Source organism: Hemicordylus capensis, chromosome 2, assembly GCF_027244095.1.
Source record: "Hemicordylus capensis ecotype Gifberg chromosome 2, rHemCap1.1.pri, whole genome shotgun sequence".
Lineage (NCBI taxonomy): Eukaryota > Metazoa > Chordata > Lepidosauria > Squamata > Cordylidae > Hemicordylus > Hemicordylus capensis.
The window spans coordinates 137702540-137729847 of NC_069658.1; the positions used below are offsets into that span (position 1 = coordinate 137702540).

General features: G+C 43.6%; 1 long non-coding RNA gene across 2 annotated transcripts in view; it reads right to left on the minus strand.

The window, feature by feature from the left end:
* Positions 1 to 13152: 13152 nt before the first annotated feature.
* The window catches only part of LOC128346544 (uncharacterized), a 78025-nt gene continuing 63869 nt past the window's right edge, over positions 13153 to 27308 (minus strand). For both annotated transcript variants that reach the window (XR_008317040.1, XR_008317039.1), the window contains one exon: positions 13153 to 13255. This is a non-coding gene — a long non-coding RNA (uncharacterized LOC128346544). The remainder of the gene's footprint in view (positions 13256 to 27308) is intronic.

Genomic DNA, 27308 nt, shown 5'->3' on the forward strand with positions numbered 1-27308 from the left:
ACGATCTGTGGGTTCCTGGGTGTCCTGGCTCTCCCTGGCAATTGTGTAGGGTCCCAGCAGACCTTACCTGTACCTGAGGACTGTATTGCCTCCGTCTTCTTGGCCCCCCGACTGAGTGAGTACTGGGGCCCGCCCGCAGCCAGCGGGAAGTCCCGACAGTTTGCTTGTTGTAAACCACCCAGAGATGTGAGTTTTGTATGGTACAGAAATATGTTAAAATAAAACAAACAAACAAAGTCCCTCAACTGAAATGTCTGCTGTTTTGCACTCTGTTTGTGATCCACATACTATTTATATTTTTGTTGCTTCTCCCTTAAGGATCTCCCTTCTCCCAGAGATCATGAATCTCTGTATCCTCAGAGTGAGATGGCATGGAAAGCCCTATCAGTAGTTGCCACTGGGTAAGTTTGGTGGTAGCATTGCATCTTCTCAGAAGTTCAAAAGGTGATTTTTCTATAGCAGAATGAGTAGTTCAATAAGTAAGTGGAGTATCACAGATTGCCTCTTTCCAGGGTTGTTGTTATGTAGTAGTGAGTTGTAAACTTTCTTTCACTAATCTATTCATTCTTTCCACTAAGCCATTCCCTTGAGAATGGTACAAGGAAAGAGTCTTGTGTTTTATCCCATGGTTCTGGGACATTGGAGTACAGTCGTCCCCTGCCTATTGTGGGTTTGCCAATCATGGATTTGAGTATCAGCAATTGGAAAACTGTCACCACCCTCACCCGAGTATTTGTGATTTGGTGCCATTTTTTAATTTTTGGGTGGTTTGGGGGACAATTTCCAGGGTCATGGAGTCATTCTGAGGTTCGGGGGGGGGGGTCATTCCTGGAAGTCAGGTTTTTTGGGGGTTGGGGTGATGGGGGTTGGGTGATTTTGGGAGTTTGGGGATCATTTCAGGGGGTCAGGGGTCATTTACGTGGATCAGGGGATCTTTTACGGGGGTCAGCAGGGATCCCCCCCTTTTTTGTATTTTGGGGCACTTCCCCTCTTGCAATTCCCCTAACCCAATTTCCCATTAAAGTCTATGTCTTACCTACTGCAAATTCGCCAACCACGAGGGTTTCCAGGAATTGAACCCTTCTGGTTGGTGAAGGACGACTGTATTGCTCTATTTCAAATGAGGTAAGCTGCGTCCCATTGTCAGTCACTAGTTCTTTAGGAAGACCTTCCCTCACAAAAACTGCAGCCATGAATTGGATCACCTCATTTTTAGTAATGTTGTCAGCAAATGAACTTCTGGCAACCTGGAATAGTAATCCACTATCACTACAACAAATCTTCATTTTGCGGGTTGGCTATAAAAAGACCACATTAAACCCAGAGTGTTTCCCCTGAGACCATTGGAATACTCTACTGGAGTCAAGGGGGTGGTAAACGTCCTGCAATTTGTCAGATACATCACAAACCATACAGTGCCTGATTACATTTTCAATGTGTTTGTCCATACCTGGCCATCAAACACTTTCTCTATTCACCTTTTAGTCAAGATCATGCCCAGGTGACTTCATGGGCAATTTTGAACACTTTTGCTTGTAAGGAGGCTTGTAAGGATTGTTTGAACCATCAAATGATCGGTCCTCAGCACCAGCTCATCAAGAAGGGACTGCTCACTCGCTATGTGCATGTGTGGTTGAAGATGTTCAGGTACCTTGTTTTTGCGTGGCCATCCATTAGTTATGTCAGTTTAAGTTTTATAAGCACTTGATCAGCACTGAGAGACACTTTCCATTCAGAAGATGTATTCACTCCATGAGTGGATGAAGCTATTTGCCCAATTACTACTCCTTCATCCTCATCTTCTGGGATCTACTTTTGGCCTGGATGTGGAAGTCAAGATAAACAATCTGCAGTTGTATTTCAAAGACCTGGAAGAGATTCCACTTGGAAATCAAAGTCCATAACTCTGGTGATCCATTTGACTATTCTTGGTGTCACTCAACTTGATCCCTGAGTAGTAAATAAAGCAGGTAGGGGTTTATGGTCTGACTGTAAAGTGATTTTTCTTCCCCACAAGTAAGCCCTGAAGTGCCTCACCACCCAGAAACATGCTAGAGCTTCTTTTTAAATGACAGAATACATCTTCTCTGATGCAGTAAGCACTCTGGAAACAAAGGCAACTGTAACTTCCCTGTCCCCTTTTTGTCAGGTCAAGATAGCACCTAAACCATATTCAGAATCAACAGTGGTTACAACAGTGTGCTTGTTGGTGTCAAAAGAAGTGAGAGCAGGGCTTTCAGCAATGGCCAATTTGATAGTCTGAAAACTATCAAAACTTGCACGATGCATCCCAGTTAAATGCTACATTTTTTATTTTTTTTAAAAGAAGCCTCAATGGAGCAACTGTTGAGGCAAATTGTCTAACAAATTTGGGTTAAGACTCACAGAGTCCTAAAAATGAATGAAGTGCACCCTTGTTTTGTAGCTCTGGTGCTTCCAGAATAGTTTTCACCAAGTCTGTTTGGGGATGTATGCCACTCTGAGATATTGTGTGTCCCAAGTGCATCACCAAGTGTGTGCAAAATTGGCATTTTTCTGCAGAGATAGTAAGTCTGTGTTGTTGGAATTCTTTTAAGAATTCTGTCAGATTAGCATCATGCTCCTCAGTGGTTTTGCCATACACTAAAATGTCATCCTGAAAGTAAGTGATGCCATCTGTAGTCCCAAAAATTGCATGCATCATTCTGTGAAATACCGAAGCTGCAGAGGCTAATCCAAAGGGCAGTCTTTTTCAATACAAAATATTCTCTGGGGTAATGAAGGCTGTGTATTTGCAAGAACTTTTGAGCAGAGGAATTTGATGATAAGCCAAAGACAAATAGTTGTAAACACTGAGACCTCTTTCAGAGTAAGCAGCATTTCATTGATATTGGGTAATTGATGACAATCCACTACCATGTTGGAGTTCACAACTCTTAAATCTATGCACATTCAAAGTGTACCATTTGATTTCTACACAACGGGAGAGGCCCATTCTGATGAATCAACAGGCTGTATGATGTCAGCATGCTGTAGTCTTAAGAGCTCCTCTCTAAGTGGTTGGTGCATTGCTATGGGTATGTACCTCACTTTGTGTTGTACAGGTATTGCATTTCCCTTCATCTGAATTTTATGTCTGAAATGTAGGCAGTGCCAGGAATATCAGCAAAAATGTCTGATAAATTAGCAATCATATCAGCATATGGATATGATTCCATAATCTACAATACAGGTTCCATGCTATTTGGGTCTAACAATATCCATAGATCTTTCTGATGTTTCCAGCCCAGTACTGAGACTTCTTTTTTGTGACACATGCACTTTCCTTTCTGCAGTTTGTCCTTTGTATTCTAGGTTAGCAATGAAGTATCCATTTATGGCAATAGGGAAACTTCCATATCCCCATGAGTGAATATCTGAAGGCTGCAGGTGCAGATCTGATGTAGTAAGGAGTTTCTTGTAAAGTGGAATGGAAATGATAGTGTATAGAGCACCAGAATCAGCCAGCATCTGTAGCTGTTAAGTTTAACTTGACTATGTAGAGAAGCAGGCTCCGGTTCTGTCACACTTAAAACAGTCAGGAAGCAGTTCATCTGCCTCATCCTTATCATATAGTGAATCAGTAATGGAGTGGACAGCAGACTAACAAACCTTAGCAAAGTGTCCCCTTTTCTTGCACCTCTTGCAAGTGACCTTCTGTTCAGGACAGTGAGCAAAACTGGCTTTGTGGGCAGAGTCCCCACATCAGTAGCACTGGTAGCTCCTCCTTTCTTGTGCTGACACTTTCTGGAGCAGTGCCATATGAGAAGATTGGGTTTTGAAGTATTTAGACTGAACAGCCTAGATTTCAGGAGGTAGGTTTTGAGTTACAAAAGCGAGTGATTTGGCACACTGAAGAACACTTTCCACCCTACTAGCTGTCTCTGTTAGGGGTGTGCATGGAACCGCCAACTGCAGTCCGGCACTGGGGTGGGGGGTAACTTTAAGAGCGGCAGGAGGGTTTACACCCCTCTCGCCGCTTTCCTGCTTGGCGCCGTAATCTTCAAAGTAATTGGGGCAGCAGGACACCTCCCTGCCGCCCCTTCCCCAATGTTGCTTGCAAAAAACCCCAGCAGTCCTTTGCGCGCGCATGTCACAGAGACGTGTGCGCGCTCGTCTCTGTGACATGCGCGCACGCAAAGGACTGCTGGGGTTTTTTGCAAGCAATGTTGGGGAAGGGGCGGCAGGGAGGTGTCCTGCCGCCCCAATTACTTGTAACTTGTAAAACTTTATTTCGGTCGTAGACCAGCAATACAACAATATTAAAATAATAATGATAATAACAATAATAAGATGATAATATAAAATCAGACTACATTTATACGCATTTGGCATATTATATAACAATATTTGGCCACGATATGAATAACATCCGGATTAGGATTAGTGAGCAAATAGTTTAAATAGAAATACTCTCCACGACCCGGAAAATTTATCAAAAGTGGGGCAATTTGTTGGCGTCTTATGTCTCTGTAATATTCACAATGCAGTAAAACATGAGCAGTTGTTTCAACGTTACCAGATCCACAAGGGCATAATCTTGATGTGTATGGTATACCCTGGAATCTCCCATGGAGCACAGCTGTTGGGAGAGCATTTACATGGGCAAGTGTTAGAGCTCGTCTAAATTTTGGAATTAAAATGCTACTTAGATATGTAGCAGGCTTGAGCTCGGTGCACTGGCTACCTATGTAGATGCTACTCGGTAACTTTGCATGATCCATCTGCAACTCCACGTCATGGATACGTTGCACAATTTCTCTTCTGGCCTGATCGAAACCTAATCTAATAAAATCATCATGAGAGAATCCATATAATAGAAGTTTTTCTGTAACTGCCAATTTCCAATTGGATTTAATGGAGTCTTCCAGAATTAAATGCACTAAGCCGACTTTCATGAAAACCAATTTTAACCAGTAGAGTATGATAGATCTCCAGTAGTGTGATTCAAATCTAACCAGACCCACCTCCCTTCTAATAACAGTATTTGGGACACAACATGGCAGCTGTAATATAGTTCTTATGAACTTAGTTTGCAGTGTTTCTAACGGAGCAAAATTACTAAATGGGCCCAATTGTGTACCATACATTATCTGAGGATACACTTTGGCCAATAGTAATTTTATTGCAACAGGGATGTACAGAGCTCCCCGTGAAAAATAAAATGATTTGATCAGATTGATTGATAATTGGGCACTCTGAATAATATGTTTTTGATGCGCAATACGGGAACCAGATGAGTGGAATACAACACCTAAGTATTTATAAGATTGAACTTGTTCAATTGTGTTCCCATTCATGTGCCAGGTATATCTCTTTGGCCGTTTAGCAAACACCAAAACTTTTGTCTTTTGGTGGTTTACCTCTATCATCTCTCTGTTACAAAATGAACTTAATTGTGCTAGTGCTCGACGTAGTCCTATGGGCGTCTGGGATAAAAGGATCATATCGTCTGCATACAGCAGGACTGCAATGTGTTTCTGTGCCAGTTTTGGAGGGTGCATAGACATGTCAGATAAACAGCTCACCACTGAGTTGATATAGATGTTAAATAAAGTAGGTGCCAAAATACAACCCTGCTTTACCCCTTTACTAGTTGGAACATCTGACGTTAAATAACCATACTGGTTGCAGCGGACGCGCAATCGAGACTTCTCATATAGTTTATAAATTAATAATAGTAATCTCTTATCAATTTCCAAATCTATTAGTTTTTGCCAGAGCCTGTCTCTTGATATGGAATCAAATGCCGATTTCAGATCTATAAATGCAGTATAAAGTGCAGCACCCGACTTAGCTGTATATTTTTCAACAAGATAATGGAGGGTCAGGGCATGTTCTGTAGTAGATCGACCTGTTCGAAAGCCAGCCTGTTCAACTGCAAGAATGTTCTTTTCCTCAATCCAGTCCACCAGCTTAATTGCTAAGTGTTTAGCATAAATTTTACTAATCACACTCAGGAGGCTTATAGGCCTATAATTTGCAGGATCACTCCATTTACCTTTTTTGTATATTGGGACTATTATCGCCACTCCCCATTGTGGTGGAATTTTTGCCGTATTATCAATAAACGTGAACAGTGAGGCTAAAACTGGAACCCACCAGTCTAGGTTAGACAGAATCACCTCTATAGTAATATAATCGGTTCCAGGGGCTCTGCCTTTTTAAAATTGTCTTACAAGACCTTCTACTTCCGAGCAGGAGACCGAGTCCCATCTTGGGGGGTCAGTTATATATGCCTCAACATTCACCGTTATGGCGTCATTTCGTCTATACATTTCGTGAAAATGATTTTCCCATTTATCAGCTGGAATTATACAATCAGGTAAAGTGGGGGCTCTTCCTAATGAAGGTGCTACCAAGCGCCAAAAGGTGCTTTGATTTTTCAGTTTGGCCGCTTCTATTAACTCCTCCCCTCTCTGTATCATCCATTGAGATTTCTTTTGCTTTAATAGTCTCTTATATTGCCTCCTCATTATTAGTAAACCCTGTACATTGAAGTTAGTTGTATCATCTGTGTATCTATCAAATGCCTTTATTAATGAACCTTTCGCCTCTTGGCAGTCTCTATCAAACCAGGGACGAGAAAGAACTTTCCGTCCAGTTTTTGGCCTAGTGTTAATGAGCATTGGGTGTATTAAGGTTAAGAGGCTATCATAGTGTTCTAGCAGGCAGATACCATCGGGGCAGATGTCCCTTGAATAATAACATTCCGTAACAACTGGGCTTTTGAGGAGTTTAGTAAATCAGTAAGACGTGCAGCCTGCCCAACCGTCCATTTTACCCTTTGTGGGGCATTTCCCTTTGGTATGCCCAAAGCCCATTCACAGTCCAAAGAACTTCTCCCTCTTAGTGTTATGTTCAGCAATAATGGAAAATGATCACTTTCCGGGCGAGGTATCACTTGAAAGTACCCCACCCATGGTGCTAAATTTCTTGTTACAGCAACATAATCAATTAATGAGGGATTTGGGCCCGTCCAGTGCGTGTACTCAGCCGGATAATCCGGTTGCATTGCACCATTGAGCAAGTGTAGGTCCAATTTATGGAGAGTTGATAATAAATTCAGACCTGAAAAATTAATTATAACATCCTTCGACTGCCTTATAATTAGGGGAGAAGGGGTAGGTAGCATTACCGGGTAGAAATGGTATTTTGCAAAAACTGCCTCATTATTCTTCCCCAATCGGGCATTAAAATCACCAGCAATAATCAGATGAGAATCATGATGTACTATTAATATGTCTGTAATAAAGGTTTCCAGTTTGGCCCATGTCTCTGTCACCTCTGTACTTGAACTCATTGGTGGTATATAAATATTAATCAGTATCAATTTAAAGGTCCCAATAATAAGTTGGGTAGCAAGGGCATAAGGGTTTAACTTAGTAAGCAGGGACAGTTGTGATGTCAGAGCTGTGGAGGCCAAGACTGCCAAGCCACCACTAGGTCTGCCTCTGCGTGCAGTTCTTACTGCATTTAATGAGATTGCAGTATAACCAGGAAGAGTAATATCTTCTGTCAACCAATTACTTTGAAGATTACGGCGCCAAGCGGGAAAGCGGCGGGAGGGGAAAGTAAACCCTCCTGCCACTCTTAAAGGTACCCCCCACCCCCGGACCAAACCACCCAGCTCCGGATCGGTCCTGACCGGTCCGGAGGCTTTTTTAATGGCCTCCGGACCCGTTCGGGCCCATCCCTAGTCTCTGTTACTTTATCCAAGGTAGGTTTCTGCTCCAATAGCAGTTTTTCACACAGTTTGGAGCAGTTTGTTTTCAAAACAATCTGATCCCTCAGCATTTCATCAGTAAAGTTGGTAAACTCACAGGTTACACTTAAGGCATGCAATGCTTTGATAGTTTCACCGAGCAGCTGGGATCTAGAATAGAATTTGTAACGTTCAGCAATCACATTCAAAGTAGGGTTAAAATGATCATCTAAGGCTTGAAGCTCAGCTTCATAAGAATAGGCATCCCCTTCCAAGTTGGCAGGAATGGGCAAATGATTAAATATTTTCTGGTCTTCAGGGCCCAGGTGAAAAGAAGGTGTTTTCCGAAAATTGCCAGAGATGGGGAGGATCGTATCTCAGCAGGGAACGCATTCCACAATTTTGGGGCAGCGACTGAAAAGACCCGTCTCTGTGTAGCCACCAAATGAGTTGGAGGTAACTGGAGACGGACCTGTTCAGATGACCTCAATGGGTGGTGGGGCTCATAACGAAGAAGACGCTCTCTTAGGTACCCAGGGCCTAAGCCGTTTAGGGCTTTGTAAGTTATAACTAGCACTTTGTATTTTGTCTGGAAACCTATTGGCAGCCATCAGTAAAGGAGTAATATGGTCTCTCCGAGATGACCCAGAGACCAATCTGGCTGCCGCATTCTGAACCAACTGAAGTTTCCGGACTATGTAAAAAGACAGCCCCATGTAGAGTGCATTACAAAAGTCAAGTCTGGAGGTTACCAGCAGATGTATCACAGTTTTGAGGTCATTGATCTTGAGAAACGGGCGCAGCTGGCGTATCAGCCGGAGCTGATAGAAAGCACCCCTGGCCACCGCCTCAACCTGAGAAACCAGGGAGAGGTGTGAATCCAAAAGTACTCCCAGACTGCAAAGCTGTTCCTTTTGGGGAAGTGTGACCCCATCTAGAACAGGCAGATCAAAATAGTATCTAGAGTTCTGACCCCGCACAATAAGTACCTCCGTCTTATCTTGATTCAGCTTCAGTTTATTCTCCCTCATCCAGCCCATTACTGCTTCCAGGCAGGCATTTAGGGAGGATATGCCAGCTCCTGAAGAAGTTGGCATGGAGAAGTAGATCTGGGTGTCATCAGCATACTGGTAACACCCAGCTCCAAATCCCCTGGTGATCTCTCCCAGCGGTTTCATGTAGATGTTAAAAAGCATTGGAGAAAGTATGGAGCCTTGAGGGCCACCATACTTAAGCTCAGATTTTGAAGAGCAACAGTCTCCAATAGACACTATCTGGAATCTATCTGAGAGGTAGGAGTGGAGCCACTGTAAAACAGTGCCTCCCACCCCCAACACCCTCAGACTTCCAGAACGATACTATGGTCAAAAGTATCGAAAGCTGCCGAGAGATCCAAAAGGACCAACAGAGTCACACTTCCTCTATCAATTGCCAATTGGAGATCATCCATCAAGCTGACCAAGGCAGTCTCCACCCCATAGCCCGCTCGAAAACCAGTTTGAAATGGGTCTAGATAATCAGTTTCCTCCAAGACCACCTGGAGCTGAGAGGCCACCACCCTCTCAATGACCTTGCCCAGCCATGGGAGGTTGGAAACAGGCCTATAATTGCTCAACTCCGAGGGATCTAATGCAGGCTTCTTTAAAAGAGGTCTAATGATTGCCTCCTTAAGACAAGGAGGCATCCTGCCCTCCCTCAGAGAAGCATTTATGATATCCACCAGGCTGTTTACAACAACCTCCCTGCTAGATCGAATAAGCCATGTTGGACAAGGGTCAAGAGAACAAGTGGTTAAAAATCTAAATTTTTAAAAATCAAAAATCTAATCACCGAATGTTTTATAGCTGCTTCCCTTATAGATACAAATAAATTGTCATTTATTTTAACTAATGTTTTAGCTTTTTGTTTGTTTGTTGTAAACTGTCCAGAGACATGAGTTTTGGCTGGTATGGATGTGTATAGACTTTTCTCCTTCTCCTTCTTCCCCTCCCATTTCCTTTCTGACTCCACCACCAACACTCTCTACAGAATCCCCACTGTGACAAACTTCTCAACAACACAACATAAAATATTACTAGACAGACTGCAACAATGGACCAATGGTCTGACTCAGTTTAAGGCAGCTTCCTGTGTTCTGTGATGTGATTGGGCATGTCCTTCATCACATGATGGGCAGGACTGGCTCGGATATATTGTCAAAACCAGCCTCCTGTCAAAAAATTGCTAGAATAAGTGTGCAAGCATTAATCATTTCTTGGTGGTAATGTGACTTGGCCTTAAGAGTCAAATTTCCAAAAGGTAGCTGTGTTTGTCCAAAACAGAGACAGTTCCCATTTAAGATGTAGCTGTTAAAAGAAGCTCCTCTTATTACTGTAAATAGGCTTATTAAAACTGGCACTCAGGGTTGTGTTTCAGCTCCAACATTAGTAAAGATCAAAAAGAATTAATGTCTTGTGTCAATGATCACACATGTAGAACAATTAAAAACTTACCCAAGAGATGATGGTGCCCTAAGCTGAAAAAGAGATACAGGATGCAGTGAAGAAGGCTTAGCTCTATTATTTCCTCCCTAGTCAACAACACCCTGGCCAAGAGCTCTTGTCAGCATGACCCGCGGTTCCTGTATCTTCAGTGAATATGGGCCTAACTGCTAGCAAGAAGAGAACAGAGTCCATTAATGCCGAATCAGAGTTCCCCGCTCGAGTTGCAGTTCGTCCATGTGTGAAAATTCTCTCCTGGAGTTGACGCCAAACAGGAGATGAAAACTATCTGCTTTTGATGCTAATAAACAAAACCCTGTTAGCTGAAGGGCGGCCAGAAGGTGAGAAGAACTTATTTTTTCCACTCTGGTTATGTTCTAACATGATTCTTGCATAGCAGCAATAGAGGCGAAGAGGGGTTGCCTTGGAGAGCAGCACATTGAGCCGAAACTGTAAAAATCTAGACAGACTTTTAATGATTAAATTTGTCATCTTCCTGGAATTAAGCGAGAGCATTGAAAATAGAACATCCCCCATTAAAATCAAAACCTTTCTGCTGTTTCTCATTGCAGACATTCTCATATCACTGAGAGCCAGTGTAGTGCAGTGGTGAAGAGATGAAGCTGCAAATTGGAAGGCCTCAGTTTGAATATTGTTTCTTGCAGTATTTGCTTATTGCCATGAACTCACTAGGTCACTTTTGGCAAGGCTCTCTCTTTCTCAGCTTCAGCCTGCAGCTATAATATGGAGTTGTCCTGTAGGTGAGACCTGTCATTCATCAGAAAAGTCACTATTGTAGATTATGTTTATAGGCAAGTTCAAGAATTAAATATACTAGCTGAGTGGGCGTATAGCGTCTGCACCCCTAGTTCAACTCCCCCCCCCTTCAGCCCCTTCTCCCTGTCTTTCGGCGGGTGTCTCCGCCCGGCCCGCTTCTCTCCGTGCACTCACGGTTTCTCCTGCCTCTTGCCACCGCCTCCTCTTCCTGGTGGCCCAGCCACCTCCTGACCCTGGCGGGCACGCAGGCCACCGCCTCCACCGTGGCCACCGCCATTTCCCCCAGCAGCAGTTCAACAGCCTCCTGCCGCATTTGAGCTCCCACCGTCTCAGCCTATCAGGTGCCTCTGCCACCCAGCCAATCAGTTGGGCACCGGGACGCACATTCTAAAGGCGCACCCAGGAAGATTATATATATATAGATGTAATAGAATGTTTTATTAATGTGCTGGGGAAAGGGAAGTAAAAGAACAGTTTGAAATTTGTAGAAGTTCAGTGTCAAACATTTTATTGACTAATTACCACATATGGTACATTTGAATCACAGTAAATTTCAGTCTGAGAAAGAACTTCTGCTTCTTTTGTGCATGGTATTGTTTTTGAATTATTGATCTGATTATTGCGAGAGAGAAATCTGTTCCCAACAATAAGATCTGAGGATTATATTCAGAATTTCTGCTACAAAATTTAACCCACCCACCCCCAAAAAACTTTCCCCCACCATATTCCAGTGTAAAAAGTAGTTCATGCAACTAATTTCAGTGGCAGGATTGTGTATGCAGTGAGGTCACCCTGGAAGCCTTGTTGTCTTAGAGAGCTACACCTGATCTGTTGCTAGCTCACCTTGATGAGAATGATCTCACCCACATAGCCAGCCTGGATTTCCTAGCAAGGGTAGCAAAGGACTTGAGCATGATTTTCGTCCTGTGTCGCAGGACAAATGTTGCCTTGGTGAAACTCCTGCCACAGTTACACTGGCCTGGGGGATGGTATGTGGGGGCCTTTAATAGATTACATAAAAAGATAAACACTGAATTAGCAAAGATCCTTTGTGGTACGGTGAAATCCTTTGAGCAGTATGATTTTTGCTCTCTTCACAAGGAGCATTTCACAAGCAGCTGTCCTTATTGGGAGGAAGAGCCTATACCACCGCTTTAAAAACCAGCATTGCTGGTGTTTTGGTACGATGTCTGAGTGATGGGGCAGGCATGTGGGATAAGTGTGCCTGCCTGTGCTGGTGAAGTTGGAGAGCCTAAGTTTTTAAAGATAATTTGGCCAAATAATTTAAAATTGGTTTCCTTTGTGAAGGTGGCAATGTCTTTTAGTTCATTGGTGGGGCTAATTGTTTTAGCATTTGGTAGGTATTAAAGGGTTTGGGGCTGGGGGCAAGTTTGCACTTGCTCCTTCTATTACCCTTAGACCCCAAAAGTATACTCACCCTTTCTGGCAGTGCAATAGTCTTGCATTGCTGGGCAGGAGTGACGGCCATGTTGTTTGGTAGGGTATGTATGTTTCTACTCTCCAGCTTCCTTTGGCGCAATAGTTGCCAGTTAAAGCTAATTTGCTGTTTAATAAAGCTGGTCCTGGCTCTTTTTTGTGCCCCTTTAACTCCATATTTGTGTCCGGCTTCTTATTTTCTCCATGCTATTCATGCCTCCTTTTTGGGGAAAGAAAAACAGAATCAGTATTTAAAACATTTGTTGTAAGCCACCTGAAGATTCATTGAGTGGCAGTATACACATGTAATACATACATATATCATATCATATCATATATCATATCATATCGACAAGCTAAGTCAGGGTGGAGATGCGATCAGTTTCCAGCCAATCAGCACTGCACGGTAAGCACATAGAACCAGTTTTTCCTTAAGCTTGATTCTGGAGAGAAGATTGCACACCCCCAAAAATGCAGCGAGTGTGCTTCCACTGTGGCTCAGTACTCAAATTATGTACATCTGTACGCACCCTCTATTTGCTCTAACAAAGGACTTGCCGTTTCCCACCACGAAGCCATTGATTTTGCTCAAGGAAAAGTGTTATTTACGTGTCTACAAAAGGGATAATTTCCCATGCAACCCACCCTCACTGCATCTAGTGCCAGTCATGTCTGAGAGCAAATTGATCAATCCAAAGTCCTAGTAAAGGAACGACTCTCATTTGATCATACTTGCCTTTGGAGCAGGTTTAATTAGTAAAGAATCATCAACTTCCAGTGGAGGCATTCATCAGTGTTGCCTGCATATTCCTGAAGTGGCTTTGCTTTTGATATATTCCTGGAACAGGGATAGAAATATTAAATATGACCTTTCCTTCTAAAAATGAGTGGTAGCTAAAATTGGAAGTTATCTTACATTTGCTTTAATATCTCAAAAAGCACTTAGATTGTGGTTTTCGTAACATGCAAATGTAATTAAATGCCTAATAGACAGCAGATGAATCAGTTTTTAAAATCCTGTAATCAGATGATGGCACAACTAACAAGCTATACATAAATCAGAGTGGAGGAACTCTGTCCCTTCAGTATCCAGCAACCATGGAGCTCAGTTTGAGAATACTCCCACTTCCTCCATTTGAGAATGTCAGGTCATTTCTTATATGGCATGATGTGAGGTGCATTTTATAAAGGGAATGAGCTGAGCTAACATGTTTGCTACTAGGAGAACCTATGGTGAAGAATTGGAGACCCAAGAGCCAAGCTTCTGACCAGGGGAGAGAATCAGGGCTTGCGAATACTGAGCTGAAGCTTATGAGCTTATTCATTTGCTCTTACTTTGCTTCTTGTGCTAAGTGAGTTAAATGTGATGTCTTAATAATATGGCTATTAATGGTGAGTTTGTCTTTGAATCAGTGTGATATCCTTAGTATTAAGGCCCACTGGGAGTTTCTTGCTCTCTTTCTCTCATTTTAACTGTCTTTCTGAAATACTAGAATATATTCCAAGCAGTGACACAGTTTACTCTGCATATCCTTTAATTATTTTCAGAGTATCTAGGAAAAGTAAAATTCTCCATTTCTTTTTCAAACATATGTAATAGTGATGCTACAATGCAGAGTAGAGAATTAGACAGGCACTTTTGTTTAGTTTCCCAAGTACACCTCCACATAGTATTTGAGATTTCATGAGCCCCAGCATACTGAAATTTGTAGTTTTCCAGCATTTTTTGGTCTGGCTATGTCCACTGCTACATAGTTTTTGAAATATTAAAAGATTAACAAGCTTGACTTGTATTTTTCAACTGATATTATGGTAAAGTTACCTGAAAGATGGGTGTCAGATGTTTGGACAGAGGGCGCAATTTCAGTGCTTGCCCTAGGCGCTATTTTCCCTAGATACGCCTCTGCTTCTGACAGAGCAAGAATGTGATGCTCCATAGGCTTTGAAGAGAGTGGCTTGCAAGCAAAAGGGTGATGAATTTCTGCTAACAAACTTATTCCAAAAAATGGTTAGAGAAAAACCAGTCATTGGTACCTAGGAAGATCACAGGAAATACCTACCACACTTGGCAAGAGAAGTACCCACAGACCCACCTCTACCAAAGGAAGATACTTCTGATTTTTAACTCAAAGAGCTATGTGATATGGAAAGGCTAATAAGATGGTCAGGTCATGAAGAGAGTTCGTAACACAGTGTCAACCTTGCATAATATGATCTGTGCATACAAGGAAGTAAAATGAACTGATTGAACATCAGTGTTCAGAATTTGCAAAAAGATAGCAGAAAATGTGGAGATGTATTTAGCCTCTGATTTCTGTGCCTCTTTCACTGATTGCACAACTTTAATCAAACTGTGTGCCATGAGAAAAGCTGAAGTGTGCTTTGGAAAATAAGCCTCCATGATGAATGCATCCCTTACCAACCAACGCCTGCCAGAATAATGAAACATCTTATGCCACTCTGACCATAACCCAGTTAAGCCAAAATACTTGGACTTTAACTAGAATCATCCCAGGCCTAAGCACATTTTTGCCACAAGCTCAAGGCAGGTACCAATACCTTACAGTGAATTTTGAAAACATTCAATACTAATAAGAATGTTTACCAAAAAAATTAGAACCACACAACTAGTACGAATGTGCCTGAACCATGGTTTGAGCACTTTTAGTGAAATTAAAAAGGGGACTTTAAGAAAAAGGAGAGCAGGTGCTTACCTGGTCTCTGCCGCCCCTCCCAGCTTCCTGCTGAGGTGGCACAGGGACCAAAAAGCCCCATGTCTGCACATGCATGGGCGCCATTTGTCCAAATGCCATGTGCATGCTGACAGCGTGCAGGGCTTTTTGGTTTGTGCATCGCCCCAGCACGAAGCTGAAAGAGGCAATCCTTTTCCTTAAAGTCTCCTTTTTAATTTCACTAAAAGTGCTCAAATCGCACTTTGAACCATGGTTCAGGCACATCCCTAACCACTAGCATTAAATTAGTATTAAACAGTGGCCTGGGTCACAGTCTTTCAAATCTAGGTTTACTGTGGGGTACTGACATTAGTGTGATTGTATGAACCCACACCAAGGCAGGAATCTCAGATTCATTTTGGCCCATAAATCACCTTGGCATGGGTTCAAACCAATGTTGGTAAACCACATGAAATCTAGGTCTTAATGATTGTGTGAATCAGGCCAGTAAGTATATTTTCCCCCATTTTACAGATGGAGAAAAGTGGCTGAGAGATGGCAATAAACCTTCTTGGTTTATTAGCCTTGGTTAAACCTCACACAAGAGGCTTAACCAAGGCCTGCAAACTCCAAGTCTAATATTACAAACTCTGTCTGAAAGTATTCCCAGAGATTTCCCCCGCCCTGAGACACACACACTATTTTCCACAATATCAGACCATTAGATTCTTGCTTTCAATAGTCACTGGAAGATTGATGCTGATTTCTGGAGAGTTCAGGCCAATCCCAGAGGGTTGGCAACCCTGCTCTGGGGTCACGCTGACCCTTAAACCAAACCACAGAACACACCAATCCCTCTTTCCCATCTAGTCCCTGAAAACTGAGTTTCCCTGAAACTCTCCACTGCTGCATCTGCCAGCCGGAGAACACATGCCGTAGCGTCCATTAAGGTTCAGTGGTAGCTTAATGTATGGTTGCTAGGTAATAATCTTTAGCATCCACACACTAAGCCTTATGGGGTACTGCGCACAGCCCAGCAGCATCTGCCACAGAAGCTGAAATGAAATTCCTGCTGCTATTGTGTAATGGGACACAACCCCGGATTTCAGCCAGGTTTTTGTCTCTTGGGAGCTGCGCTGGGGAGTCAGATCCCTTCTCCTCGTGCACAAATACCTGACCTCATTGTATCCAAAGAGTAAACAACAGAAGCACTTTCATGTGGCACAAAATTAAATTAGTCCCCTTCAAAAGTTTGCAGATAACATGACTGGGCTTATGTAAAAATTAGCCTTCAAAGCTTAAAAAAAAAAAAATTCCCTCTGCAGGAGAAAAAAAATGAAATGAAAGGGAATTATTTTCACCTCAGTCCAATTTTCTTTCATCTGCCAAAAAGAAACACTGGATTCTTCAAAGGCAGTGGAAGTTCTACCTCTTTTTTGCCTCTCTTTTCAGAGGATGCGTCTAACTGCATTTCCCCCCTGCAAGACTGGAGGTTTGCTAATCTTCCCCCTTCCCCTCTTCAGGAGTCATCCTCCATACCCACCAGATATTCAGGGGGAAAAACCCAGTGCAGTCACAGAAATGTTTGTGTCAAGTGGCATCTCATCAAGGACTGCTTCAAAGATTAGCTCCTCATGTTCAAATTATCTCTTGTGGTGTTGCTGTTAGCAGCTGAATTTTTTTTTTTTTTTTTACATTATGCATGATTTGGGTTTCCTCACACAGTGTTAATCAGACTACAGAGAGTGTTTCATTAATAATTCCCATTGGCAAAGATTTCAAGTTTGTTGGTATTATTTACAACAGAGTAGGTTAATGCTAAATTTATTCATTTGCATCACACAGTGTCATGTGTCACAGCAATATGCTAGAGTGAGGAATTATTTAAGGGTTGCTTCATGTGTCTCTCAGGAAAAGCTCTCTTGGAGCAATGGAGAAGGTCATCAAGAGTAGCCACCGCACCAGGCCCATACTGAGCCTTCACAGCACCAACATAATTCATTGGTTCATTAATGAGTTTGAAGAGGAAGGAAACAGTTCCTTTTTCCTGTTGGAGGATACTCTGGATGGGAATGAGACAGGGCATGAGCGCTTCAGGAAGAGGGAGCAATTGCTGAAAATAGGCAGTGGTGCTTTCCATGAGCTGAATTAATTCTCCCTCCCTCTGAAGCCCCCTGCACATGTTGTCCTGTTTCCAAATCAACACGCAGTATAAAAACAGCCAAATATTTTCAAAAGGTACAAATATGAAGGTCCACCCAACGAATGAGAAACGTTTGCTGCACCTTCAAGGACACCAGGAGGTGTGGCTGCATGGCAATGGAAAAAGCAAATAAATCAAGTGTCTTCTTTGTGCGAGTAGTGTTGGTGTGGCATTTCATACGGCACTTAAAACTCCTGCCCATCCATAATGCACACAAAATTGATTGCAATCCACACACCAGATTATTGATGCCACACCACGAATCTTGTCTCTGTTGTCTCAGACAGCCTCTTCCATGCTTCAGGTTTGGTGCCCTCCCATTAAAAAAAATGCTCCCTAAACTAAGTAATTTTCTTTACAATGACAAGAGAATCAAAATGCAGTAGCTACCCAAGCACAGAGGCTTACTTGTGTCTCTTAATAGTCTTTGATTCAAATCTCAGCTCCACAGTCTGCTTGCTTTTTCTTCCAGACACGGTAGCATCCATACATTATCGCAATAGATTTCTTCTAGCTCTGAGTCGCATATCTGTGCTGGCAAGACCATGGAACTAATAATTATTATCTGCTTATAATTTCCAGTCATTGTGGATTTGTAGCTGTTATGTTTCCATTTAGAGTGCCAGCCCTTCTTCCTCCTCAGCTTAATCTGCAGCATTCTGTTTCATATTGATGTTTTTTTTTCTTTATTGTTTCATATTTATATTGTTTGCTGGACATGGCAAAATAGAATTCAGGCATCTCTGATAGGTAATTTGAAACTACAAAGTCAGGCTCTGAATTCATCTGTCTGTGTCATTTGAGGACATGCAAATCATCCCCTAGAAAAGCAAGAAATTCTCACTTGTCAATGTATTTTGAGAAGACGAATGCTGTTCTTACACAAATGAATCCTCTGTGAACCCAGAGTGAGCTTCTATTCTTTCTTCTTGCATTTCACATTGTTTCAGTGCATAAAACATTATACCGGGCTAAAATCCTCACTCCTTAGCAAAGGGCACAAAAATACACATTGCTATATATGCGCCAATGTCATGATGCAGCCTTACAGCAAAAACTGGGACATGTTGTCACTTCTTCTAAAAGCCAAGCTAGATGAATCAGCAGCCTCTTTTGGTGCATCCGTTGCTAGATTGTACCACTTCAGACAGCAGGTCAAATGTTTGCTCCCCTACATTGAAGCACACACACAAACACCACTTCCCTGTACATATATGCAAGAGAGAAGGTTCTAACCTAGCTTACTACTCTCTGATGAGCTCATGTTTCATGTGCAGGGAGTAAAGTTGCCACATTTGTCAGAGAGAATTCCTGGACACAACCATCAAAGCGGACGGTGGGGAAGAGGGGGACAAATGTTTAATCCCTCATTTTTTGACTTGGATGGGAAAGAGTGATCGGCAGTGGAGCTTGGTGACTGTTCCACACATTTTCCTCTGTAGCACTATTTGTACAAGGGAGAGTTAGGAGAGTTTATTTCACCTCAATAAACCCTTGATATTCTCTAGATGTGATCCATAAGTGAGGGGAATGGCTTTCCTGAACATATACAATTTAGGAACATAAGAGCAGCCCTGATAGATCAGGTACAAGGCCCCTCTTGTCCAGCATCCTGTTTCACAGAGTGGCCCACCAGATGCCTCTGGGGAGCCCACAGGCAAGAGATATGTGCATGCCCACTCTCTCTTGCTGTTGCTCCCCTGCAATTGGCACTGAGAGGCATCGTGCCTCTGAGGCTGGAGATGGCCCACAGCCTTCAGACTAGTAGCCATTGATAGACCTGTCCTCCATGAATCTGTCTAAGACCCTTAAAGCCATCCCAGCTGGTGGCCATCACCCCATCCCATGGCAAGGAATTCTATAGATTAATTATGCGCTGTGTGAAAAAGTACTTCCGCTTGTCAGTTCTAAAATTCCCAACCTTCAGTTTCATGGGGTAACTCTTGGTTCTAGTACTGTGAGAGAGGGAGAATTTCTTTAGGCAATCTTCCTACTAAATTTCCTGGACATTTCGTATCCAGGATGACACTTTCCCTACATTCTGGACAGGATGTCTGATTCCTGGGCTGCTCAGGTAAATCTTGGACATGTGGAAACCCTAACAAGCGTTATTTTTTTCATTTAATTACACAAGGGAAGATTAAAAAACATTTGATCCCCATCAGTGCCTGCCCTATGTTTTTGTTGACCCTGAGCAAAGGCTTTTCAGTGTACCACACTTACAGCTAAGACGCCCTGCGGTGTTCCACTTCCCCAAAGCAAGGCCCACCATTACTACAGAAAAAGGACTTGGCCCATTTACTTCCACAATCACCCACTCCATTAATCTCTCCCATGTTGAAAGAGAGTGATTTAGGAATTATGGTGAATCTTGGCCAAATCCAATGACATACTAAGGGCTGTGTGCATTCCAAGTGCACATAGGTTTGGGATCAGGTATCCAGTGTAGCAAGAGTTAGAGATTAAGTCAATCTCTCTTTCGGAACAAGGGTCTACACCTCCCACTTGTGGAAAACATGTTCAATTATGCACAATCTGTTAAGTCTCCTTTCTTTGGCATCGGTATGTATACTGTCCTTTTCCAGTCTGTTGGCCACTGAGTCATTCTCCAAATTTGCTGGCATAGTTGGTTCTTCTGATTCGTCTTCCGTTGCCTGCCATATTTCTATAGCTATTCCATCAATTCCTGTAGCCTTCCAACTTGGTAATGACTGGAGTGCTGATCTAACTTCATCTTCCCGTACTAGAGGTTCTTGCAGGTAGGGGCTATCTTCTAGAGTATCTTGGATGCAGGGGCAGAGCCACCATTGGGCCAACGGGTTCAAAGAACTTGGGCCGGTGACCAATCGGGGCCATGAGAGCGGCCCCGACACGCCCCCCGCTTCTGACGTCAGACATGGGGGTGGTAGTTTAGCTCCCGAGCGGGGGCCGTGTGGCCCCTTCGGAAGCTAAACTAAGGCTGGCGCTGCATTTGCAGCACCAGCCAGGAGCAGCTCTTCCCTGCAAGGGCAGGGAAGAGTCGCTTCTGGCTGCACGCTGCAAATGCAGCTCTAGCCTAACTCACTCCTGAAGGGGCCCCGCGGCCCCCGCTCGGGAGCTAAACTACCGCCCCCGCGTCTGACGTCAGACATCTGATGCCTGACGCCGCGTGGCCCCTTCAGGAGCTAAGGCTGGCCCTGCCTTCGCAACGCAGCCCAGGAGCGGCTCTTCCCAGGGAAGAGCTGCTCCTGGGCTGCGCTGCGAATGCCATGCCAGCCTTTGTCTAACTGCCGAAGGGGCCACGCGGCCCCTTCAGCAGTTAAGATTCAGCTCCTGAATGGAGCCTCAAGGCTCCATTCGGGAGCCAGACCACGCCCCCCGCATCTGATGTCAGATGTGGGGGCGGGGCTATCCCCCACTTCTAACATCAGATGTAGGGGGCGGGGCTATCGGGGCTCCCGCTGCAGCTGCACACAGGCCGCCGGCGGGCTGGCTACGCCCCTGCTTGGATGTTGATGTCCCTGCTGTACTGATTTTCAGGATACTCCTTCCATCTCTGTTTGATATTCTCTGGATCAGTTATCTGTCCTTTGGCATCCTTTAACATACCAGTTTGAGGTTGGAACCTCCTTCTGAGTTCAGAGATCTTTTGGAAAACTTTCCTTGTTTTTCCATGTCTCTTTCCATCCTCAAGTTCTTTACAGATGTTGTTGTAGTCTCTTCTAACAGCTTTCTGAAATTCCCTATTAAGTTCCTTTCTGAGGTCTTTATCTTTCTTGCCTTGGCTTCTCTCCTCTTCTTTGCAATTTCCACCATCTGTTCTGACATCCATTTTGCTTTCTTCTGTTTCTTAGTCTTTGGCAGTCTCTTTTCGTATTAGTCCTTAACAACTTCTTTGATTTCATTCCACAGTTCCTCTGGTTCCCTATTAATGAGGTTCAGAACTTCAAAGCGGTGCCTGATGTTCTCCTTATAAATAGTGGGTACATTCTCAAGATCGTATCGTGGAAACTGGATATCATCATTTTTCCACTCTAGCTTGACTATGAGCTTGCACATGAGCAGTTTGTGATCTGTTCCACAGTTGGCCCCCGGCCACGTCTTTGCTATTATAACTCAGCTCTTCCACCTCCTTGCAATAATGTAATCGATTTGATTTCTGTGTACTCCATCTGGTGATATCCATGTTTATAGGCACCACTTTGGCTGTTTGAAGAATGTGTTAGCCATGAAGAGATCGGCAGAAACGAATAAATCATGCTCCTGCTTCATTTCTGTTTCCTAGGCTATACTGTCTGACCATGAAGCTCTTCTAACAATCCATGAGAAGAGCTTCTGCCAGGCTTGTGGGGAGAGTGGGCTTAGCCTGCTCTACTCACAGACAAGCAGCCACTCATAGCTGGGGGGCCGGATCGCCGCCCACATGGCTGCTGGCTCTGTCACAGAGCCAGCAGGGGCTGCATGGATTGGGGGCTGCGCAGCACCCTGGAGTCCCAGGATGCCCCGCACAAGCATGTGGGGCACCCTGGAGAGACCCCCGAGCCTGGAAGGCTGCTTGCAGCCTCCCAGAGGGGGTCTCCTTGTGTGTTGAAGTGATGCGGAGCCGTGCCACAGCAGCACATGAGCAACCAAATAGAGTTAGCGGAGCGCTAGCTCCCCTAACCTCATTTAAGGGGAGGGGTAATTTAGGTGGTTTGCTGCCAGGAGCTGCGTGGCTCCCGTAGCAGCAGACGACCAGGAGAAATTGGGCTAGGCTCCCTTAGCCCAATTTCTCCTGGTCGTGTGAATTGCTTCCATGTTTTCCTCCTTACCATTTCCAACTTTGGCTCTCCAGTCTCCAAACGTCAGCAGCACATCTTGCTTGCATGTTCTGTCAATTTCAGACTGAACTTGAGCATAAAACTAATCAACTTCCTCTTCTTCTGCATCAGTTGTTGGGGCATAGACTTGAAAAACTGTCATGTTAAAGGGTTGTCCATGAAATCTAATTGATATTAGTCAGTCACTGACAGTATTGTACCCAAGTACGGTCATTGCTATATCCTTCCTGACTATGAAAGCAACACCATTCTGTCTTTGTTTTTTGTGTCCTGAGTAGTAAACGGTATGATTTTCTGACTGAAAAGTGTCTAATTCCAGCTCATTTTAATTCACTGATGCCAAAGATGGCAATCTGTAGTCAGTTCATTTCATCTTTCACTATGCTGAGCTTTCCCATATTCATGCTTCTTATGTTCCATGTACCCACTGTAATTCTGTCTTTGCAGCTTCGGATTTTCTTTCCCCACATGGCTAAACTTAACAACAAGGATCAAGAGTCAGCCTAGTCCAATACGGATATTGCCACTGAATCAGCATCTCGGCTTTAGGAAGTACCCAGATCTAGTACCATGTGAAGCACAGAGAATACTTAGGGTCATTCTGATCCCCCCCTTTTACAAAAATTAAAACAAACCCCTTAAGGAATTTCTTAAGAATGCGGGCATTTCCTAAATTTCACAATTTTATCTATCTGTCTGTCTGTCTATCTATCTATTTATCTATTTATTACATTTATAAACCGCCCCATCCAAAGGCTCTGGGAGGTGTACAAAAACTTTAAAAAGACATAAAAACAAACAATTCAAAACACAGTGCTAAAAACAATATAAAAACAATTCAAAAACAATTAAAACAAATTAAAATACTTTTAAAAAACACTTTACAAACCTTGGAAGGCCAGGCCAAACAAATAGGTTTTTAGGGCTCTCTTAAAGGCCGACAGCAAGCCTAAACCACGGATATCTGCCGAGAGTGCATTCCACAGACCAGGGGCAGCTACAGAAAAGGCCCAGTTCTGAGTCACCACCAGATGTACCGATGGTAACTGGAGATGGAACTCTCCAGATGACCTCAACGAGCAATGGGGATCATACCGAAGAAGGCGCTCTGTAAGGTAGCCGTTCAGAGCTTTAAAGGTAATAACCAGCACTTTATATTTCGCCCAAAACAGATTGGCAGCCAGTTCAGCTGTTTTAAGACAGGCATAATATGGTCTTTCCAGGTTACCCCAGAGATCAATCTGGCTGCTGCATTTTGAAAAGTTTCTGAACTGCGTACAAAGGCAGGCCCCTGTAGAGTGCATTGCAGTAGTTGAGCCTGGAGGTTACCAGCTGATGCACCACTGTTTTGAAACCGTTCTCTTCAAGGAATGGACGCAGCTGTTGAATCAGCCAAAGCTGTTAGAAAATGCTCCTGGCCATAGTCTCCACCTGAGTTACCATGGTGAGGCCTGCATCCAAGAGCATTCCCAAGCTGCATACCTGTTCCTTCTGGGGGAGTGTAACCTCATCCAGCACAGGAAGATCTAACTCATCCCTTAAATTCTGATCCCTCACAATGAGCACCTCCGTCTTGCTTGGATTCAGCTTCAATGTGTTATCCCTTATCCAGCCCATTACTGCCCGTAGGCAGGCATTTAGGGAGTGAATGCCATTTGAGGAGGAGGAGGAGGAGGAGGAGGAGGAGGAGAAATAGATTTGGGTGTCATCAGCATATTGATAACACCCTGCACCAAATCTCCCGATGACCTCACCCAGCAGTTTCATGTAAATATTAAAAAGCATTGGTGACAGAATGGAGCCCTGAGGGACTCCATATAATTGCTCCCATTTTAAAGAGGAACTGTCACCAAGCTCCACCATCTAAAATCTACCTGAGAGATAGGAGCGGAACCACTGCAAAGTAGTGCCTCCTATCCCCAATTCCCCCAGGTGATCCACAAGGATACCATGGTCGATGGTATTGAACGCTGCTGAGAGATCCAAAAGAACCAACAGAGTTACATTCCCTCTGTCAATTCCCCGGTAAAGGTCAACCATCAGGCTGAACAAGGCAGACTCAACCACATAGCCCGCTCTAAAGCCAGTTTGAAATGGGTCTAGATAACTGGTTTCCTCCAAAACTGCCTGGAGCTGGTTAGCCACCACTTTCTCAATCACCTTGCCCAACCATGGGAGATTGGAAACCGGCCTATAACTACCCATCACTGAAGGATATAGGGAAGGCTTCTTAAGAAGTGGTCTAATCATTGCCTCCTTCAAACAAGGAGTCATCCTACCCTCCCTCAGCGATGAGTTAATGATATTAACTAGGCCACCCCCAACAATCTCCCTGCTAGATAGAAGCAGCCAAGTCAGGCAAGGATCCAGAGAACAAGGGGTAGGCCGCAACTCCCCAAGCAGCTTGTCCACATCATCAGGCATCACAGATTGAAAGTGATCCAATCTAATACTGCAAGAGCAATTGCTGGACACCACCTTAATAGACTTTGCAGAAACAGTGGAATCCAAGTCAACCCAAATACAGGAGATTTTGTCCACAAAGAACCCATTAAAAGCATCATTATGTTGTCAACTGTTACCCATCTGATACCTACAGGGGGAAAAAGAATCAGTGCACTAGATATTATAGTTCCCCTAAAACAGTACTTTAAAATCAGCTGAAAACTGCAATCCTGGAAAGAGACTGAAAACGCACCTCCATTGGCTGATGTGATTATGACATCACTGTCCTGTTCTTCTCTGGGGCAGATATACTGCAGTTTATTCTGCTGGGTTTTCTATGCCTTCTTCTTTGCTGCCAACTCACAGGTTCCAAAATTATTAAGTTGAGAAACGACGTAGAAGGGAGGTGGGGGGGGGGCGGGGTTCATCCAACTTTGCTACAAGCTAATGAAGAGGTTGCAGCTCTGATTTGTGGAGATACAGGAGGGGACCTGAGGAACTCTTTCTCTACCACCATCTCTAGTGATCCTGGGAGTGGGGAGCAGAAGGCGTCAGCGAGCAACAGACAGCATCTCTTTCCTCACCACTGAGGTCTTGTTTCCCTGAAGTGGGTTAGCACGTTCTTAGAATTTGCATTGTGAACTGCCCAGGACCGTCAGCCACTTCCATGACTCCTGGTAAAGCCTAATCGCTTCCTTCCACCCTGAGAATGATGGAAACAATCCTTGGAATCAAAGCGCTCCAGGTATGTGGAACTTGGGACAGGTATATAAATGGCGACTCTATCTGTCTTCACTTTGTCTATCACCCCATCTCTTTCTCTTTTCTCTCGATGTTAGGCTCCTTTTAAGCTTGCATTCAATAGAACCTGATGCTTTGCTTAAGGACCAGCATTTTGCAGTTAGCCACTTCCGTCTGGGTCACTGAGCGGTTGCCAACTACTGTTTTACTTTTGTGTACTTTTGTTTTTTTAATAAACCTAATCTTTTGTTTTCAAAGAAATCTGTCTTGAGTCCATTGCTCCCATTTGGGTACCCTAACTCTGAGCTGCCTTAACCCACAACCAGCTTTCCAACTGCCTTATATAAGATCATTGCCATGTACACGTTTGTACCAATTCAAGCTAATTCCTCCACACAGATTTCAAAGCATAGTCACAGGGTGAGATAGCAATCATGTGCTTGAGCAAAGTGTACAGAAGTCAATTCATGTACATGCGTATGTGAATCAGTTCCTACTCTTGCAGAAAAATTACTAAGTATTATAATTACTAAATTCTTTGGAACTAAAGTGGGTACAAACCAGGAGCGACTCTAGAACAACCAGTCTGTGGGAGCACAAGGGGCCAAATTTTGCGCCACCGATTGTAATATCCGGAAACAAATGGTTAACCCTTCTGTTCTGTAAGGTACATGTCTCACTCTGGTGCTAGGTTGGCAGTTTAGTATCATTTCATATTATTTTTATTGTTTAATATTGTTTAATAGTATTTTAAGTTATGTTGTTTGTAACTGTTGATTATTCTAATTGCTGGCCAGCTGTGGACCAGATTAGATTAGATTAGATTAGGCAAAGAACGTTATTAGGGGAGTGTATCGCAAAATTAAGGTTTTTGCTATACCTTCAATACTTATAGAGGTAAGGTAATTAATGTTGCTAGTTTATTTACCCCATTAATGAAGCTTGAATGACTATGTCAAACTTATTCAGAAAATGGGCCAGGTTTCTTTTAGAAAATGCTGTCATTTTGGATTAGGCCAAATCTTCCAGCCTGCTTTCCAGGCTAGTTTTCTCTTACCTGTTCAGGAGCATCAGGCAGGGAAGTCTGAGATGGGGAGGTCGGTCAGTACTAAGTCAGTTAAAAGAGATGGCCCTGCGCCCCCCTGTACACATGGTCTCATCCAGCCCCATTCCTGGCCGTGAAGGAAGCTAAGGAGTAAGCTTGGCTTCTGGGTGCCTACCTGGCTACACTGGCTTCTGCCTACCTGGCTACACTGGCTTCTGCTGTTTGTTTTGGCGTAGAGGAGTGAGTGAATCAGGCTTCTTTAAACAATGGAGGCCTTTTAAAATAATTAAATCAAGCTATAGGACCATCTCTCCCTATAAAGCTGCTTGGGCCTCTTTCACTGACATGAAACTCCCAGATTAAACCACAAAAGATAGAAACTTGTTTGGCAGGTGGGTTCCAAACCCTGCCCACACTACTAGAGAGAGTAGGGAGGGGGGGAACCTGGAAACCTGGAAAAATCTATTACTTTCTCAGAAAATGCTGGAAAACTCTTCCTATGGAAAAGCATGGGAAATGATACCTTCCGAAAAACTTTGGCAGTTTTCTCGGGTACTTTTACAGACAGGAAGTCTGGACTTCGACAAAATCATGAAGAGAACCAGGTACATTGTTTCAGTTCATTGGATTTCTATCCACGTCAGATTTCCACTAAACTTGCCTAAGAAATTGAAAAAAACATGAAAAAGTTTGCACTAGAGATCTTCATTCATCTATCTCATTCAGTCTCCTAGAATTTGTCTTTTTAGGGGTTCTTGGCTTCAACATGATTACATTCTCAAAACAAAGCAGCTGTACTGGTCATCAGCTAGTATGGAGTGAAGGGGGAGTGCACGGTCATTTCGTGGTACAGGAGGAATGTTTGTAAACTGCAAGCCCTTTTTACTAGTAATATGCTATGAAGCTTAGTAGGGAAGCCCAGCCCAGTTTTCACTGCACGTGGGAAGCGCTGGGAGCCACGTAGCTCCCAGTGGTGGTGCGGTAGT